Raw genomic sequence first — 21,300 nt, 5'->3', positions numbered from 1 at the left:
CAAAGATAGATGCATTCATTTTAGCTAAGAATTTCTTTGGGGACTTTATTTCTGATATAGTATTAATGCAGACAAGGTACACATTTCACAAGACATATATATAAACATGTAATGCTAAATATATAATTCAGATCAAGGTACACATTTCACAAGCCTTGTAAGGTAAACACATATATATGCTTACAATTATAAGTTTGAGAATCAGAACATTCATCATCTCCTTTCGGCTTATCCCGGTTAGGGGTCGTCACAGCAGAACAATGATCTGCAGAATGATTGGCAGTGGAATTTTACAGTGTCAAGTTGCCAGCCCGGCACCCAACTTTCCACAGAAGGCACACACATGCACACACTCACACCTAGGGGCAATTTAGAGTGTCCAATTCACCTACAGCATGTCTTTGGGATGTGGGAGGAAACCAGACATTGATTTGCCAAACTAGAAAACAAAATCCCAATATGCAGATCAATGTGCATGACTGCACTCCTTTGGATCCTAAGCAGGAGTTATTTTTCCAGACAAAATACTGATATAATGTTATTCTAAATTACCTTCTCTTCCGCAGTGGAAAACCTATCATAATGTGCTTTCATCTGAGGAATAGTACAATAACGTCTGTCCCAGGTACTTGATTTATACCAAATTATACAGTCACAAGAATTATCTTCAGGTGAGGTGGAAGGACACATTGCAAATTCTCCTGACTATATAATCTGCTGTTACTTGAGTCAAATACCTAAACTGGATCCATGTATCAGCTATTCAAAGTATCATCCCTATCACCATGGACACTGTTCCTGTGGATGCACCTCCCACCTTGTCTAGTGTTCTTTTGGTGATACCCAAACAACCTGATAATATCAACCTTGTCAATCCACAAGCTCTTCTACAGTTTGATTTTTGACAAAGTTGTCATTCAGTTTTGTTAAAAATGCAGCCTCGCTTAGCCATTGCAAATATTGCTATTTTTTTTCAAAATGTTTTACTGGTTTATGTTTACAATCACATACTAGTTACTGTTTATAATATATACAAGATTTGTTATTTTATGGTTCCCTATTATATGATCAAAGATGCATTATTTCGAATGCGTCTTGATCAAACTTGAAAACACGTTACGGCAAAATACCGAAACGACATATAAGTAAATTCTTTCCCTGGGAAAGAAATCGCTTGGCTGCCTTCGTTATTTTGCCATTTTTGTTACTGTAGTGTGATCTGGGAGTTGGTATATTTAAGTAGGGGGTGTGTGGGGGTCACAGCCCCCCACATAGGGGGGGTGTGGGGTGAAGCCCCCCACTTTATGTAATGTTTTAAAGTTTGTTTGTTTGTTTTTTTTTCTTTTTTGGAACAGCAATTTTGAGCTGTTGTCAAACAGTGCCATAAGAGTGGTGGTTGTACTTTAACAATAAAAAATGGTACTGAAGCATTAAACAAGACCAAATATTTAGTTAACTGCAACCTATCAGACCACAGTGTTTGTGGAAATATTTGAAATTTTGTCCAAAAGTCTTTAACATACTGCATTTATAAAAAATGATGCAGTAAGTTTTTATTTCCATATCATATCTCTAACAAAGTTTTTAATCTTTTTATATATCTCTTATATTGTATTTTTATCTGATATTAAAATCTTTATTATAAATATATGTTAATTTTAGAATTTTTGTTTTCTTTAGAAATCACAATATAAATTTCATAAAACTGATTTACATGCCAATATGATTTTGTATAGCAGAAATAAAAGTAAAGATGATGTGGCATTTTAGAAGTTTGTTTACTGCATAGTTCTTTATGTATATTTTCCATCTTGCTTTTCAAGTCTAATCTCATCAGTTGTATTATGATTTTGTGTAATGATATGACATAAAATTCTACATCTAAAAAATATTCTCTAATTTTCTTTCTTTTTTAAGGGTTTGTCTACCTTCTGTAGAGGTGCTCTTGAGAGTATCCTCATCAGTAACTTCACAGTGTGGTTTGGAAGTTGTACAGCTGTAAAAAGAAAGGCACTACAGAGAGTGGTGAGGATTGCAGAGCAGGTAACAGGTACCAATCTTTCCTCGATACAACAACTTTACTGTGCAAGATGCATCATAAGGGTCACCAAAATAATACAAGACTCCATGCATCCATGTTTAAGCATCTGGTTTCAGGTAGAAGATATTGCAGCATCCGCTGCATGACTACAAGATTTAGCAACAGTTTCTGCCTGACAGTGGTCACACTTCTGAACTTGGGCATAAGTCCCAGAGAACTGGACATTAACTAAGTCAGTTCTTTCTTTCTTTGCACAAATTCCTAAAGTCTGTTGTATAATATATACCACACAAAATATAAAAGGTTGGACACTAAGGAGGGAGAAAAGGACCTGTACTGATTGGCTAGACAGAGAGACCGAACTAGTAAAGATGTGCAGCAGGTAAGGGTGATAAAGGATAATGAGGGAAACATACTCACAAACGAGGAGAGTGTGTTGAGCAGATGGATAGAGTACTTTGAAGGGTTGATGAATGAAGAGAATGAGAGGGACAGAAGATTGGATGATGTAGGGATAGTGAATCATGAAGTGCAGTGGATTAGCAAGGAGGAAGTAAGGATAGCTATGAAGAGGATGAAGAACGAAAAGGCTGTTGGTCCAGATGACATACCTGTGTAAGCATGGAGGTGTTTAGGTGAAATGGCAGTGGAGTTTTTAACTAGATTGTTTAATGAAATCTTGGAAAGTGAGAGGATGCCTGAGGAATGGAGAAAAAGTGTTTTGGTACTGATTTTAAGAATAAGGGTGATGTGCAGAGCTGTAGTAACTACAGAGGGATTAAATTGATCAGTCACAGCATGAAGTTATGGGAAAGAGTAGTGGAAGCTAGGTTAAGAAGGGAGGTGATGATTAGTGATCAGCAGTATGGTTTCATGCCAGGAAAGAGCACTACAGATGCGATGTTTGCTCTGAGAGTGTTGATGGAGAAGTACAGAGAAGGTCAGAAGGAGTTGCATTGTATCTTTGTGGATTTAGAGAAAGCATATGACAGGGTGCCTATAGAGGAGTTGTGGAATTGTATGAGGAAGTCAGGAGTGTCAGAGAAGTATGTAAGAGTGGTACAGGATATGTACAAGGGTAGTGTGACAGCGGTGAGGTCTGCGATGGGAGTGACGGATGCATTTAAGGTAGAGGTGGGATTACATCAAGGATCAGCTCTGAGCCCTTTCTTATTTGCAATGGTGATGGACAGGTTGACAGACAAGATCAGACAGGAGTCCCCTTGGACTATGATGTTTGCAGATGACATTGTGATCTGTATTGAGAGTAGGGAACAGGTGGAGGAGACCCTGGAGAGGTGGAGATATGCTCTAGAAAGAAGAGGAATGAAGATCTGCAGGACTAAGGCAGAATATGTGTGTGTGAATGAGAGGGAGGATAGAGGAATGGTGAGGATGCACGGAGTAGAGGTGGCGAAGGTGGATGAGTTTAAATACTTGGGATCAACAGTTCAGAGTAATGGTGAGTGTGGAAGAGAGGGGAAGAAGAGAGTACAGGCAGGATGGAGTTGGTGGAAAAGAGTGTCAGGAGTGATTTGTGACAGACGAGTACCAGTAAGAGTGAAAGGGAAGGTCTACAAGAGGGTAGTGAGACCAGCTATGTTATATGGGTTGGAGACAGTGGCAGTGAGAAAAAGGCAGGAGTCAGAGCTTGATGTGGCAGAGTTGAAGATGTTAAGATTTGCACTGCATGTGACAAGGATGGACAGGATTAGGAATAAGTATATTAGAGGGTCAGCCCAGGTTGGAAGGTTTGGAGACAAAGCCAGTGAGGCAAGATTACATTGGTTTGGACATGTGCTGAGGAGGGATGCAGAGTATATTGGGAAAAGATGCTAAGGATGAAGCTGCCAGGTAACAGGAAAAGAGGAAAGCCTAAGATAAGGTTTATGGATGTGGTGAGAGAGGACATGCAGGTGGTTGGTGTGACAGAACAAGATGCAGAGGAAAGGAAGAAATGGAAACAGTTGATCTGCTGTGGCGACCCCTAACAGGAGCAGCCGAAAGAAGAAGAAGATCCCTATCAAGTGCAATATTAGACAGACAACTTAGCAATGTGCAACCTGTAATATGTCTTTTATTTAAATGGCGCAGTTATTATAACTTAGGGAAGGTATACTTATTCTGTATTCAAGTGCTGGAAAATGTTCTGCTCTTTTTTATACTGGGAATAGGATTATATATGTTACATTACTTTATTTCTATATGTTGTTTTACTTTATGTTTGTAATCTCAAGGAGCTGATGCATGAAATTTCATTTAGGCTACATGTGTGTGGTCTTAAATGAGAATAACATTTACTTTGAATCTTTGAATCTTTAATTTTCCCAGGATTTAATATAATATTATATTTAAATCCAAGTCTTTTTTGATGGGGAACCACAAAAATTTATAAACAGTTTGTTTCATTAATAAAGTTTTAGCCCACATTTATGAATGAACAAATTATAGGCCCTACAATAATATTATTTGATTAAATTTAATCAATTGCCAAATGTTAAAATATTTTATTGAAATCTGATGTTGCATCTTTTATTTTTTAATAATATTTACAAAGCTATTAGATGTATAATACTAATGTACTTCATTGTTATGCACTCCCAGTTGTATTAACATTAATCAGATATTCATTGCTTATTAAAATTGCACTCACATTTGTTTTACCTTTATTGAAATGTATTTGGGCAATTTTTCAAATGTTCTTAATGTTCAGTCATCACATTCCGTAAAGGAATTAAAATTGCTTTTTTAAACATCTTTACTGAATTTACATTTATGATATAGGCAATCATATATTTATATAAATGTAAAGAAACCATTTTGACATATTCTCAGTTACAAACATTATACATCACATATAATATTCTGTACAGTCATTGTCAATCCAGTATTACATAGCTCACTCAATTCCTGCCTTCTCTTAAACCTCATTCATCCTCCAAAATATTATTCTGCATGTATTCTTAACATAGTTCCCATTTTTTATGTAATATGCACCTACTCTTCTCTAAAGATCCCACTTCCAGTCCTTTTGCCTCTGCTATTATATTCACTACTTCAAATACGGTTGGTTTAGACTTTGATTTTCATTTTCTAGTAATTGCTTTTTTGGGTAGCTACCAGAATTAAACTAAGCAAGCCCTTACTATGTCTAGGCAGTTCAGATCCTGTATCCCAGTATCTCAGCCCCCCCCAAAAATCATTCTTTTATTGCACCAATTTGCTCTCACAGAATTTCTGACAAAGTAGTCTATATGGAATTGTTAAAGCCTGCCAACTCATTACACTCCCAAAAATATGTTCCCAATTCCCCATCATATCTCCAGCATTTGCAATCTACCTGAGGAAAAAATTCTTTGGAGTCTGCTTAGGATATCAAAATACCTATGCCAATGCTTCCAAAGAAAAATCATAAATCTTCTGCATTTTGTTCCATGTTGGAAGCCATACCTGTATCTTCCAGTGTTTCTTTCTGAATTGATTATGCAATCTCTCTCTTCTCAATCTTTTCTAAACTCATCTAATTGATTCCTATAGTTATCATGCAATATTTTATATGCCCTACTAATTACCCCTTCATAACAGCAGCTTCTGCTCTAGATTTAACTAAAACCTGTACCAGTGCTGGTGTTATATGTGATTCCCCTATCTCTTTCTCTTTGCCTGTACTCTGATATCAATCCATGTTAGGGAAGGCAGTCTCTAACCTGCAATCTAAATTTATTCTTGGCCTCTTCAAATTCTGAAACTTTTCCCTCTATAATTATTTACTTCTGATATCTTGTTTCCTTTGCCAGTTTACTCCAGTAAATTCCTGCCCAGTCTTGCCTGTTCTCTGTACCACTAATTGCGGTCACCTCTATCAGCAAAATCTGCTTTATCCATCCCATGTTAGCTCAGTTCTTACGATACTTTCGCTACTTAAATATAATATTCTGTATTGTGATTATTATTATTATTATTATTCTCCTTAAGGATTTGCATTCAAAATTCCAGTTTCCTATTTCCTGAGCTTCCTCCATTTTGTGATCATCATTTTCCACTTTGAATTATAGCGCAGTGTTAAGTATTGGAGCCTTATCAGTGTAAGTCTAAAAATATCCCTTCAAATCAAGTAATCCCAATCCACCTTGTTCTGTTGAAAGGATCATCTTATTCAACTTGACTCTTGCCCTCTCTGCCAACATAAAATCCTTCAACTGTTTATTAATTGTTATCCACAACTTCTTCTCTGGTTGATAAAAGTATGCCTTGCCTGTGTATAAAACTAAAGGGACTAAAAACATTTTCACTGCTTGTATGAATAGCAAGATACAACCATTGTCACTGCTTGTATCTTGCTATAAACAAGAGTTTCTAGTTGCTCAGTTTTTGTATTATCTTTTGTTTAGTCTCTTTCCACCTATCCTTAGCTGCCATAACAGAATCGTTTTTAACCCATACTCCAAAGTACTTCATTTTATCATGTACCCATAAATATGTGTATTGCTGAATTTGTGTGTGGGGTGCATAGAATACAGCTACAGTCTTTGTTTTATCTTCACTAATTTTATATTCCAAAAAGAATTGAAACTGTCTCAGAATGTAAAACAGAGAACATCGACATCTGTGCAGTGACAGAGACCTGGTTCAAGGCTCCAGAGAGCACCTCTACATTACCAGGCTGAGAACATCAACATCTGTGCAGTGACAGAGAACTGGTTCAAGGCTCCAGAGAGCACCCCTGCATTACCAGGTTATAATTCATAGCACACCTTTCGGCCAACAAACCTGGACTGAAACACTAAAGGTGGAGGCATGTCCATATTCATTAAGCATATCCACACCTCCAGGCTAGTTGCTCAGCATAATGCATCTGAGATTATCCAAGTGCAACTAACCCTGGGCAAGACCGCAATCCAAACTGTAACTTGCTACAGATCCCCCACCATGCCCCAGGATTCCCACGCCTCATTTCCTGATACACTGGAAAATATTAGGGTACAACCCAACACCCTAATAATGGACAATTTCAACTACCCCACCATTAACTAGGAAAACTACTCGTACCAACTCTTTTGCTCAACGTTTTCTGGAATTCATAAATTCCAACCCCTTGGATTAACTTATCCACACCCCCACCAGGGTCAGCAATATCCTAGACCTGGTCATTACCAACATGGGTAACCTGTGTTCCACACCAGAGGTCAATTCCTCGTTGGTCAATCCGACCACAAGCTAATCACCTTAGACATCCACATCTCCCCCACCCCCCATTAGGGAAACCACCATAAAAAATGTCTCCAAAGCCAAAGTTACACTTCTTAAGACACAAGTGGAAAACTTCACAACACCCATGCAGATGGACAATAGAGGTATGACTGCTGAATCCTTCACAAATGCACTTTATAAGCACTTACACGAGTGCATGGATCATGCTATCCCTAACAGAACCAAGATGCTATCCTCCAAAAAAGGAAGTAAATCTGGTGGTCCCCTGCCATAAACAAATTCTGCAACAGAAGAAAGAAACTGTTGTAAAAAAGAGTAAAGTCCCATGATTGGAGGAACTCTCTGGTCAGCCTCAGTAAGAAGCTGAGATCCCTCATAAAATCTTCCAAAGCTAGTTACGAAAACAAAATTGCCACTGATTCTAAAGACAACCACAAAGCATTCTACAGCTATATCAAGAATCTCAATGGCAACACTCAGATCTGCTCTGAGTTACAGCACAATGGCACTAAATATACAGAAACAACTGATATTGCCAACATCCTGGCAGATAGGTTCAGTGCTAACTTTACCCCCCCTCTAAACCCCCTAAAGGGCCCATCTCTATACTGGAAGAATGCAAAGTTCCTGTAATCATGGCTGCACCGGTAAAAAACACACTCTCCAAAGCCAAGAACACAGCATCCATGGGACCTGACAACATCCCAGGATGTGTTCTACACAAACTACAGAATGAACTGGCACCCCACCTAAGCACCATGTTCAATCACAGCCTCACCTCAGGCTTTGTGCCCACTGAATGGTGCACATGGACGGTTATCGGGGAACTCCCACCCCATTAACTAGCCTGGCCTGCAAGGCCATGGAACGTATCATCATGGAACTTATAAACAAAGACATTTGTAATCTCCAAACACTGGACCCCACCCAGTTCAGGTTTGTAAAAGGCAGATCATGTCTCCTAAACCTGATAGACTTCTTTGAAGCAGTCACCAAAGCCATAGATGAGGGTAAGGCAGTTCACACAGCCTATCTAGATCTTGCCAAAGCTTTTGACACCATCCCCCACTCTGGAATTATAGAAAAACTCACTAAACTAGGTATAAATCCCTATGTCACAAGATGGGTTGCCAACTGGCTCACTGACAGAACCCACACTGTGAAAGTAGCAGACTACAAATCCGACTTCAGACCAGTGACAAGTGGCATACCACAGGGTTCAGTCCTGGGTCCTCTCCTGTTTGGTATCTACTTTTCTGAAGTACAGGCTAACTCAGAAGGTCTTTGGCTAATGAACTTCACAGATGACTGCAAAGTAGGAGACATAACTGAAACTCTTAATGATGCGGACATCCTACAAAAGGGGCTCACTGGTGCCAAAGCCATGGCCTCAAGCTCAATGCCAAAAAGTGCATTGTCATCCCCTTTGGTAAAAACTCTGTACCCATGAACTCCCACATAGGTGGTAGTCTACTTAACACAGAACGTGTGATAAGAGACCTTGGGACACAGCTGGACAGTAGTCTCTCCTTTGATAATCACATTGCCACAGTGGTCAGGAAATCCTTCTACATAGCACACCTCATCACAAAAGGTTTCTCATCAAAGGAAAAAAGAGGTCATTGTTCCCTTCTACTCATCACTCATTGGACCCATTATAGAGCACAATGCCCCTTTTGGTATGTACCTCACAAGACATCTACAACAACTGGAAAGGCCACAGAAATAGCTCACAAAGAGGATTACCGGCCTCAAACAGATGCCCTACGCAGACCGTCTCAAAAAACTCCACCTTTACTCTGTCGCATATCGCATACTCAGAGGCGATCTCTGCCTAACATACAAAGCTATGTCAAGCCCAGAGCTGTTGGACATGCTCCACTTAAGGAAATCCCAGTCCCTCCGAGTTACACATGCTAGGGACATAAACCTTGTCACCACAATAAACAGAACATGCTGGAGGGATAGATTCCTGTCTCAGAGACTTCCCATACTCTGGAACAAACTACCTATCTATATCAAACAAAGCTCCTCATTAGCACTCTTCAAGAAAAATCTTGACGATTGGATGGGAAATAGGAAATTCACCCCGGGGATCACCTCTGTGGCTCCAATTTTCTTGGGTGGCAAAAGCCAGGGTACCTTTTTGGCTAGGCTTATATAGACACTAGGGACAATAGCCTAGTACCTACCTATGGGCCTATGAACCTATGAACAACACTGGATGTCCTTTTCTGGTTTTGTCAAGAACAAAATAATATCATCTGCAAGTAAAGCCAAGTTCATACTAGACTAACTGCCCTTGCGAGCCATTGTAAGCCTAGCCAGTTATCCCTTGTGAGACTCAAACACTGCACCTTGTGTTTGTAAGGCAAACACCTTAACCATTAGGCCACCCTCCCAACCCCCTGTACCATATTAATTATATCCTTGAATTTCTGAGTCCCTTATTTTCTTTGCCAGTGGTTCTAAATATAATGCAAGTAACAAAAGGGAAGGAGGACACCCCTGCTTGGTTCCTCTGTTCATACAGAATGATTTATCTGTTTATACAGAACTTATCAGAGAAGGAACCATGCACTTTTGTTTTCACCTCCAATCACTCATATATACCCCTAATTAACATTATTATTATGTCAGGAAATACAAATGCTTCCACTGGCCCACTCATAAAATCCCAGCTTACTCTCTTGAATGCTTTCTCTGCATCAATATCCACCAGCAATAGTAGTATTTTCTTAAATTCTGCTTCCCTCTGGATCATCATTGTTCTATTAATGTTGTCAAACATTTGCCTCTCCTCTACAAAACCACATTGGCAAAAGTGTTGCCAAAATGGATAGATATTGATAATTTGTTTGGCCATTATAGACATAAACACATTACAATCATGGTTTATGGGTCTATTATGAAGCTAGATCTAAGGGGTCTTTACCATCTTTTGGTGTTATAGCCACCACCGCTTTCTTCCAGGATGTTGGTGCTTGCCCTCCTTTTTAAAATGTTAAACAAAACCTCACAGATATTTATCATTTTCTTCCCTCCTAGCTTCCAAACTTCCACAGGAGTACAATCTATTCATTTAGACTTTCCTGTAGATTGGTTTTACATCATCCTTCATCTCAGCCTCTCCTATCCTGTTAATAATTGGACCTCATCTACTTCCAACCTTGGAATATTTAATTCTTCCATAAATATTTCCATTTTTGTTTTTACTTGATTTGTCACATTTCTCTGCCTTATACAGATTTTCATAAAATTTCTTATAGGCTCCCCAAGCTTGGAAATAGTCTGTTCTACTTTCTATTTCCTAAGTCATTGTAATAAAACATTATGTTCTATGAATTTATTATCCAAAAGTTGCTTAATAGCAATCTTTATCAGTTCATGCATATTATCCAGGTAGTCCCTTTCTCTTTAGCAATCTGTAGTTACACTTCTTGTTCTGTGAAGCTGATTTTATTCTGCAGTACTTTAACCTTTGTTAGGCCATCTGTATAATTCTTCTTACTTCTTAGCCATATCATTTTTTTCTATTTCTACCCTATTTTAAACTCCACTTTTATTTTATCCCACTCCCTAGCTATATGTTCTAAAGAATTTTCTATCTTTTGGAATAACTCCCAAATAATTTCCACAAGTTATTCCTTAAATTCCTCTCTTTTTAACAGATAGGTGGGGAACCAACAGTCTGTTTCCCAGTGAATTTTTATCTTAGTTATTATTGACAAATTATTTCAAAATAATTATTGGATGCATATCAAAACTTTCAATTAAATATACATGTTGTTGTGAAATATAATTTCTGCTTAGCCTAGCCCAGTTGTTGTACCTTGGGGAAATAATATGTAAATTATCTCCAAGTTCTTACTACTGAATTCATATCTTCTATATCAATATTTTCATAAATTTCTTCAATAATCTACCCTCTTTTGTTATATTTCCCCTTTTAGACACCCCAGATATATCCTCACTGTTGCAAATCAAATTCCAGTTCCCAGCTATAAGCAATATTCCCTGCTGAAAGCTGATTATTTCTCCCAGAAGTTTCTTAAGCTTCACTGTAGCAGTTTTAGGTGGAAAAAAAAAAAAAAATATATATATATATATACAGACACACACATGCACACGGACACACACACACACACACACACACACACACACACACACACACACACACACACACACACACACACACATACACACATACATACACATGCCTGAGTAATGCCAGTAGCCCCTTACTGCCACAAACCTACCATTATTATCCTTTTTCTCTTCTATCACTATTGGAGCTCCTCTAGCAATTAATACAAGTACTACCCTTTTCCTTTGTCCCAGGTATTTTGCTAAATAACCATCCTGAAATAAGTTTATCAAATTCACATGCTCAGTTCATTCCAAATGTGTCACCTGTACCATAGCTATCTTCACTCTGAATTTCTTAATATAATTCACTACTGCTTCTTTTTAATATATACTTGTGAGACCATTCACATTCCAAGATAATATGGAAAGTGTTGCCATTATGATAAGAAGTTATTTTTCCCACCTGTTATGTATAACAGCTTTTTTAAATGCCCATTTTCAGCTTTTGTGTTACACGCATGCACTAATATTTGTCAGGTTGATCTTTTATGCAGTTGTTTTTTTGTCAGATCCATTTGAACTTTTGTCATATCTTACAAGACATTTTGTTTTAATGAATCCCCCCAAATACTTCCATAACTTATTAACTTAATGCAATCACAAAAACTTTAATTGTCCCAGATTTTCAGCTATACTCACAGGCTTTATTTGACCTCTAATTAAGATAATGCTTGCTAAAATGCATGGTACAGCCTATGATTCTACTTACTCTAAGTGCTGTCTATTTTGTCTTATTTTTATTTCTCTCCCAGATGTAGAAAACAACTTCAGTGCTTTCAGAAAAAAATTAACTTATAACATTAAAAAAGTATTTCCTTCTTATCAGCTTGTCTCCATAGAAGCATAAGAACCAGATACATAGTAACCTTCAGCTACAAGCTTCTCATGTTGCACTGAACCTTTATTTGCTAAAGGAAAACTTTCCATTACATTCAGTCTTCTCTTATTGACTTGCTTCCACTTAAAATGTATTGTTAGATCAAGCCAAGAGCCTTAATGCAGTTATTCCCCTATGCAAAAGTTAGACAAGGCATATTAATTCTACTTGTATCATGATCTGTATAGTTTTATGTCCTAGCCCCCAACCTCAACAACCCATAATTATAGGGTGTATTCAATAAACCCCACATGAGTTGCTAACACCATGTGTATGCAGTGTGCCACTTTGTATTCAGCAAGCAGCTCTACAAAATGTGTAGAATTGTGCAAACATGGTAAATATCATGGCATGCTAATTACAGCATAATCAGCTGAATTGTATGCTAATCAATCAATGCAAGATGAAACAGCTATTCAACAAGTTATAAACCAATCATGTATGTTTAGTGCAGATTTTGGCCTCAGATTGCAAAACCTATTGGAATACAGCCCCGGAAACTACTCTACATGGAAAGAATGTTAGGGGCTGCTGCTGCTCTTCTCTATGTGTATATGCAACAGGCTCAAGTCTATGCTGCTGCTGCTGTTAATTGACTTCAAGCAAGGAGAAAATGTTATTTGGACCCCATTTAACTTTTCATGGTTTGCATGAGGTAGAAATATTAGAGTGACACAAAGCGGATAGCGGCACATTGCAGGAACTCTGCAACCTCTGTCATCCTCAACTGAGAGCAAGGGCAAACTGAGGGGAGCCAATACCTGTGGAGACCATGGTATGTGTAGCACTTAGAATTTTTGCTACAGGAATCTTCCAGAGATCAACAGGAGACATGCTGGGTGTATCACGGGCATCAGCATCTAGAATCCTACATCAGTTTCAAATCCTACATCAGTTTCAGAATGCATGCCAGTGACTGTATATCTTTTACGTGTATGCCCCCGGGAAAGAACTACCACTATGCAGGATTTCTACCATGGAGCACACTTCCTTAAAGTCTTGGGTGCCACAGATATAGACTGCATGCACATTTATGATCAAAGCACCACCTGGGGAACAGGGAAGGTTTACATAAAGAGAAAGGGATTCTAATCATTAAGATAAAAGCACCACCTGGGGAATATGGAAGGTCTACATAAAGAGAAAGAATTTCACACCATTAACTGCCAGGTCATGTGTAACTCTAAGAGAATCATCCTAAATGTGTTTGCTGGCAACCCCAGCCCTTAGCACGACTCCCAAACTCTGGCAGAACTCTCAGCTCTACCAGAGGTTTTCTAGGGGGAGGGGATATCCCATGAGACCATTTACTGGGGAATGCAGGGTATGCACTCAAAACATCACTGATGAAATACACACACACACCCATGGAAGAATGCTATAATGAGGCACAAGTTCAAACAAGAAATATCACAGAATGTGTTTCGGTTGATGAAGTCACAGTTCCATTGCTTAGATACATCTGGTGAGGCCCTACAGTACGACCCCAGTGCTTGTGCTGAAATTTTCACTGTCTGTGCTACCCTACACAATATTACCCTGAGAAAATAGCTTCAACAGGAACACCAATGGGAAGAGGCTAACATTCCATCACCAAAGGCAAGGTCACCACAGCCACATCCAGGTGAGGATTCAGAGGGAGAATCACCAGCCACTGTGGGTGTAAGAAGACGTAGGTTCACCCTGGCCAAGATGCAATGGATAACTCATATGCTGACTAGCTAAGGGGTGCAACTTTCATCCTATGTACATATAGTAGAATTGATGCCAGACAATACTCATGACCTTTACTTACCCATGTAATGGCTGTGTACTCCTAGCATCACACAGAACCAGCCCCAAATTAAAACAGTTATAACTGCAGGACTATTAAAGTAAGTGTTGGACCTGGAACAGGAAAATAAATAGGTAAGAACACAAATGAATGGCAGATCCTTGCATACTGTTACTTGCAAATGTACACAAGTAGAAGATGTCTCATTTGTATTGCAATGACATCAAAATGTGACAGGACTGAGTTATGTCAATAGATTTCTGCTGTTTATCAACTAATAGGCCTTATGCATCAAAAATAGACACAATGCAAAAATCTGTAAGAAAGCAGTACATTTTTTTAAATAATATCACCAACACATATATGCTAAGTACTCAGTCAGCTATGCTCCCTGTGCATCAGAAAAATACATATGTATCCCTGAACCCAAAACATAGAAACAAGAAGATGGCACAGTTATCATTTACACAGGGTATATTTTGGGGGTGATGCAGGAGGCTAAGGCTGACACAAAAGTACTGAGTGTGTGTGTGTGAGTAAAAAAGACAGGCAGGCAAAAATTTAGCTAATTATAAAATGGCCAATGAGACAGAATGAGCTGCAAGCCTCATGAATGACTTGTGTACCTGTTATGTGTGTGTCTGTATGAATACTCTATGTGAACTTTGTGTGTGTATGTGTGTGTATTTGTGTGTGTATGTGTGCTTGCAAGAACATAGTCAAGCTCTGTGTTAGCTCTACATTCCGGCATGTTAAACTGGTGTGAGCCATGAATGGTAGAGGTAACATTTCATCGTCGTTGCACCCAACCCTGAGAACTGGCTCTGCCAGGGGTTGTACTGACACATCCATGCATACCTCCCAACCATACCAAATTACTCATTATTTAACAAGTTTTGGCATCCAAATAAAGGGGTACCACAATTCCCGAGTGGCACCCCTTAATTTCTGACTTTTTCCCAACTTTTTTTTATTTTTTCCAGTTTTTGAGCTGACATCAGCACCGTCGAGGCTACCAGCCTGTCAGAATTGAGCTCAAGGGCTCAATGCACACATTTCTGGCTGTCTTACTTTGAATAGATGTGTGTATGCATTTCCACTGGATCTGTGAGTGGGAAACAGTTTTTTTTCAAATGGATCTAGTCCTTTTTATTATCTGCGAGCGGGGATTATCTTTTGCATTTGCGAGTGGCATTCAAGGATTCTGGCTGAAGTAGGAAACTGTGTGTGTGTGTGTGTGTGTGTGTGTGTGTGTGTGTGTGTGTGTGTGTGTGTGTGTGTGTGGTGGCTAGAGGTATTCTGGCTCAAACCCTGTACCTTAGTTACAGGGTAAAAAGAGCCTAAAGTCCCTATCGACCACCACTTGTGAATTTATGCCTCATATTTTTCATCTGTTCCTCATAAAATCTCTGGTTTTCAGGATTTTTGTGGCAAATCACTGAAGGATTGAATTCACTAAATAATGACAGGCATTTGAATTTCAGACTTCATATTCTTCAGAAAATAGATGGTAACACAAAACCTTTTATTCTAGCAATTTTCTATAAGATCAGTATTTGAAATTTGTCCCTATTTTGGGGCTGTATTCCCCCATTTTTGGCTTTGTCCAGGTTTTTTTGTGCTAAGAGGTTGAGAGCTATGGTGAGAAATGAGAACTGAATTCACTAAAGTTTCAGTCTTCCTATCTTTCAGGAAACTGCTGATTTGGCATAATGGTATGTTGTTCTGACTGTAGTGCAAAGGGTCCTGGGTTCAAGACTTGGCAGTGAAATGCATCATGGTAACACATGTTATTCCAGCAACTTTCCAAAATGTTTGTCCCCCCCCAAAAAAAAAATTGAAATTGAAAATAAGTGTGAGAAGCTGTGCAATATGCCTATAGCTTACACTACTGTCATTCTATATATATATATATATATATATATATATATATATATATATATATATTGTCTGGGTGTAGAAGTAGACTTTTATGATGGACATGTTCTGAACTGGGCAGTTTTATTATTATTTGTTTATGTATTTTGTTTCATTGCCTACTGGAAAAATGTTCAAACAAAAAGTTTAAAATGCGCTCTAACAAGTATGCTGTATTATACAAGGAATATAATTTAATAAAGTCAGGAAGGTGTATCAAAGAACACATGTTTCTTGTTTTGTGTGCAAGGGGCCAATGATTTGAAAACAGTCCAAAGGTAATCTTTATCCACCACTGGCCAGATGTATTTTCTTTGGGTGTGGTGTATGGGTTTCAGTGTTGTTTCAATGTGAGTTTCAAGGACAGGGAAGTTTTAATGCAAGTCTATTTTCATTGTGAGACAGTATTGCTTTGTTTAGCAACTTTGTTTAGCAGATGTCTATTAGTGTTTGTGCATTACGCTATAAAATGTAAAAATCAAATCCAAATAATCATTGTAGAAGTAAAGCAGTATGCACATATTAGTGTTTATGGTAAATGGTGCGAAATAGACAGGTAATGGGACATTGGAATAGCTGCAGGGGGACTCTGGTGCCATATTTTGTTTGTCTGTTCTTCAGTTTGCATTTTAAAATTGGTATCCCACAATTCCATTGCAGTGGGTGGGGTTACATAATTATGTATGCAAATTGTATGTTAATCAGCATACAGATTTGTACCTATTTTTCATGAGCCTTGTCCAGATTTTTGATGTTTCCAGGTTGAGAGGTATGCATCCATGCTCATGTTCAAATATACTGGTGCTACCTGGACATGACTGTTGTCTGCTGGATGAGCTCTCCTCACAACTACACCCAGGACTGTAACCCCATGGTCTACTACATCTGGGTGTGAACACCTCAACCACTGATGGAGCACTGGAATTAGTGCCACTACATGAGTAGTATTGGTCATAGCCACATTGGCTAACAGAAGCTGATGCTGCTGACCTACGTCACTGTGGATGCTGTTCCTCTCCTCGATGTTCTACCACAGACAGTGCAGTTTCCATCATTTCATTCATCCAACCCATTGAAGCAGCCACATGGCAGATGCAGATACTCATGTCAGCCTGTTATGCATGTACAACCCTAAGCATGTGCTCAGAGGCCCTAGTGGAATGTGCCTTTGCCTTCATGATGGCCCTAAACGTGTGTCAGGTGGCAGGTAATGAGACACCAGGATCAGGTGGAGGTGGACAGCAGGCCTCCTCTGAGTACCTCTAACAACCCTCCTGTGCAGTGCCTTGCCCACACTTTGACTATGGCCAGAGTCAATTAGCTGAAGCCAAAGTAACAACACTACCCTGATCAAGTGTGTCACCCTTCACCTGTCCAATATCTGAGGTCTCTGTGAAATGGGTACACATAGGCATATTGATAGTGTCTTATGGACATCCAGGGATGGCTGAATCTCATCCTCAGGTGTCAGATTCAACCTTTGCACCCCCCAACTGTGCCTCTGCTTGACCACCATCATCATCAGAGCCTACCGATGCTCTGACATCAGGTGGTACGAGTCCTACACTTCCACTGTCAAGATCACCTGTGATAATAAGCAACAAACACAGAAATGAAATTACTACTACACTAACTATTAAAACAATTTATATAATAACAAAGTAACACTGGTCACACTATCACAATGGTACAGCGATACTGACACTCATTACACCCACCTCACACAGATATATGTATATATCTGAAGAATGGTCATCAATAAGCACCATGTGCAGATGACTCCACACTTTGTAAGGAGGATGGTCTTGGAAAAAATGAAGCAAGGGAAGGATGGCAATTAACCATCACAATGGGACTAACACAGGAAGACAGTGAATATAAAAATGCCTATATGTCATGTAATTAATACATGAAACTGAAAATTAGCTGACACACTCAAATACTGAACTGTGTCATATAACTCCATTAACATATCAATATGTAAAGAAAAAAATTCTCCAGGAAGTATTACTGAAATTATATTTTTTACTATACAAGCAAATCTAAAACTTGGTATATATAAGCTTACCTGGACACTGCTCCTGAGAAACAGTTGTCCTCCCAGCCACATCAGCACCCACATCAAGTGCACAGTGTGCAGTTTCCACTGAGCTGTCTGGATCTCTGACTGTGGACAGGAACTCTTCATTTGGTGTCATTGAAGGCTCAGTAGCGGGCTGCTCCCATAGCCAACTGTTCTCAGGCAACTTTAGCTGCTCTCCTCCAGGATGATGAAATCATATCAGTGGCCTGATGATGCACCTGATCATAATTCCTGCTGTGACCCCCTACTGAACTGATGTCATTCACTAACTGGTTCCACATCTGTATTCTGGCAGCAAATATACCCATGTCATCTCTCAAACAGAAAGGCTCCATAGTGCCTGAACGCCTGGATTTTTACTTCATTGTCAGAGTCACTGGAAGGGGGGGTTATGTGGATTTGTAGACTTGGGTGCCATAATCCTCTTTGGCATAAAACAGAGAAGAATACAACACATAAATATCACCTAACTAAAGTCTTACTTATGTACACATTTGTCAACATTAAGCACTGGAAACACAGTTTTCAGTTAGTAAAACTGAAGGTTATGTGGTTGCCCCACATCACCCTCACACATAAACCAAGGTTTTTCCAAACCAAGGAATACCACTCAAGTAATGTATGATGTTCCCCACAGAAATATCAGGATGCCTACACATTTTCAGCAGAAAAGCACTTGAAACACACATTTGTCTGTGCAACACACACAAATGGTAGGTGATTCCTCACCCCCCAAAAAACAAAGGTTTGTACAATCCAAAGGAATACCACAGGATTAAACTGGCACACATGCTTTCCACACAATTATTAGAATGTGTACACATTTACAACAGAAAAGTCAGTTTATGATTACTAGTCACCTCTCACAGTGTCCACCACTCCCCTGGAGGTGGTCCTGGGCCACCTATGTCAGTGACACAATTATTACATTTCTCTTCAATAATATAGAATATTGTAGAATCAAATTTAAAAATAATGCTTGTGATGAAGGTTTATAATCTGTCTGTTTGAGAAATGTAAATGCCTGCCAAAACTGCCATCAGTGAAGTATAAGAAGTGTATACAGATAAAAGCTACATTTTCTCCTGGATATATAAATACATATGTAACATTTTACAAAATCTAGAATGTACTTAAATAATATAAGCATACCCTGGCAAAATTAGGAGCCTTCTCTGCAGAGAAATCACATTCAAAGGAATACAAAACCTTCTGTTTTGTCCATATACACAAATCTTACCTTCAAGTTCCCTAGCACGGGTACCTTTTTATACTGTAAATTCAGGCCTCTGAGCATAGTAAAGATGCAGATGAGGTGTGAACTCATTAGAATCGCTGAATACCAAACTTTTGACTCTGTGTAACAGATGTAAACATAGTGTAGCCTCTACAACACTGTTAATTGCTAATGGCTTGCAACTGTGAATAATTAATGTGAGAGAAAAGGAAGACACAACAGCAGTTCAGACAACTTTCCCTGCAGTGGGTGTGTCAGTAAGGATACAGTTACAAAGTGTAGAACTAACTTTAGCTTTTAAATGAAACAAAACAGCACACATTTATCATTTTTGTTCAATGGTTGACAAACTCTCCAGCCTATGCTGATAAATGTTTTTCACATCATGTACTTTTTATCATACAGTTAAAGGAAAATGATAGAAAATGTACTATAGACTGGATGTCTGAGATTACAGCAGACATAAGAGAAAAATTAACACAATAAAAAGAAATGACAGAGCTGGATTTGTGCAAAGATATGCATAAATGGTTGTGTGATCACTCACTGTACTAAATATGTTAGCCACATATGTACAACCAATTGAGAAAGTATAAGCGTGTGTCTTGTTAATTCTATAGAGAAAATGGGAATTGATTGTATGCACATGATTGGATTTCCTGCAGCAGTGGTGTGTCCGCACAGTCGCACACTCCCACTGTGTTTTGTAGTTTCATTAGTATGATAGTTCAAATCCAGAGTTGTGTAAAATTCTTTAACAAGTGTTAACATGTTTATTTTCTTTTATTTATTAATATTTGCATGGCATGTGGCTAGCGCAAACATGATGAAATGTATAAATATTTAAAATTTAATGTCAGTTGCCATAGGAAGTGCAATCCTGTTTAGGGCCACTGCATGGCAGTCAGCATCTTGGATGATAAGGACAGCATAAATTATACCTGTGAACCAAATGTGTGTAACGCACCTTGTGAAGACGTTGAGGCACACAATACATAAGATAGGTAGACAATGGTTCAGTTCCCAATTTTTTTTAATGATAAACTAGCATAAGCATTTTTTTACAAAAATGATGTATTTTGGACATTGCCTGTCTCATTTGTGCATTGCTCACCTATGCAAAAAAGGATTCACTGCTGCAGACAAAAAAGAAACATTGTTACTTTCAAAAATGAAACACTGTTGCTTGTTTCACCTTCCTTCTTGTAAACATGCAAAGTGGTGTTGTGTGGCCATCAGCACGCTGGACAATACTGAAAAAATATACACAAATTGCCTAGCTTTCACTGTGGTACCAGCTGTAAGTTCATGACCACAACACTGGTAAACCAGAGTTCTAATCCAACACACTCCAAGTTTTATTAATGGTGTTCCATTGTACTTTAGATCAAAAATAACAATATAAAGATATTTATACATAACAATAACAATGTATAGCAAACTGATTGAGCAGACACATGATATCATATGTATTATATGTGTAACCGTGGGTATCATTACAATTATAGTTCCGTAATTAAAGATTTATTTTCTGACTTGGGATGGACTTAATACTTTACTGACAGTCATGTCCACAACACACATAACACAAGTATAGCTGTAAAACAGAAAAATATATTGTGTGGTCTAACACAGAAATGTACTCTAAAGGTAATACAAGTAAAAGTATTTCCAGGATATTGTCACACATTACTCTGGCACCACACATGAGATTGCACAAACCAGGACCTTGTCAGGTCACACACATACATGGTTAATTGAAGTGTAGCACCACTCACTCTTTGATGTGTGTACATTATTAATGACAGTGTTTGACAAACTGTGAGGAAATATGACTTCTGTGAGGAAATATATGTGTTCTCTATTTTACATAGGTTTCAGTCCTACATTGTACAAACTACTTTTATAAGTGTGTAATACCCTACAAAAATATGTGTCAAGTCATAAAATTAATTCCCTCCAAATGCAAGTCTTAAAAGTCAAGTCATTTAACATATCAGTGTTGATAATT

The sequence above is a fragment of the Protopterus annectens genome, chromosome 1.part1 (assembly GCF_019279795.1).
Source record: "Protopterus annectens isolate FY-2018-M chromosome 1.part1, PAN1.0, whole genome shotgun sequence".
Lineage (NCBI taxonomy): Eukaryota > Metazoa > Chordata > Ceratodontiformes > Protopteridae > Protopterus > Protopterus annectens.
The sequence above is the reverse complement of the archived record's forward strand: the minus strand, read 5'-3'. Positions refer to the sequence as shown.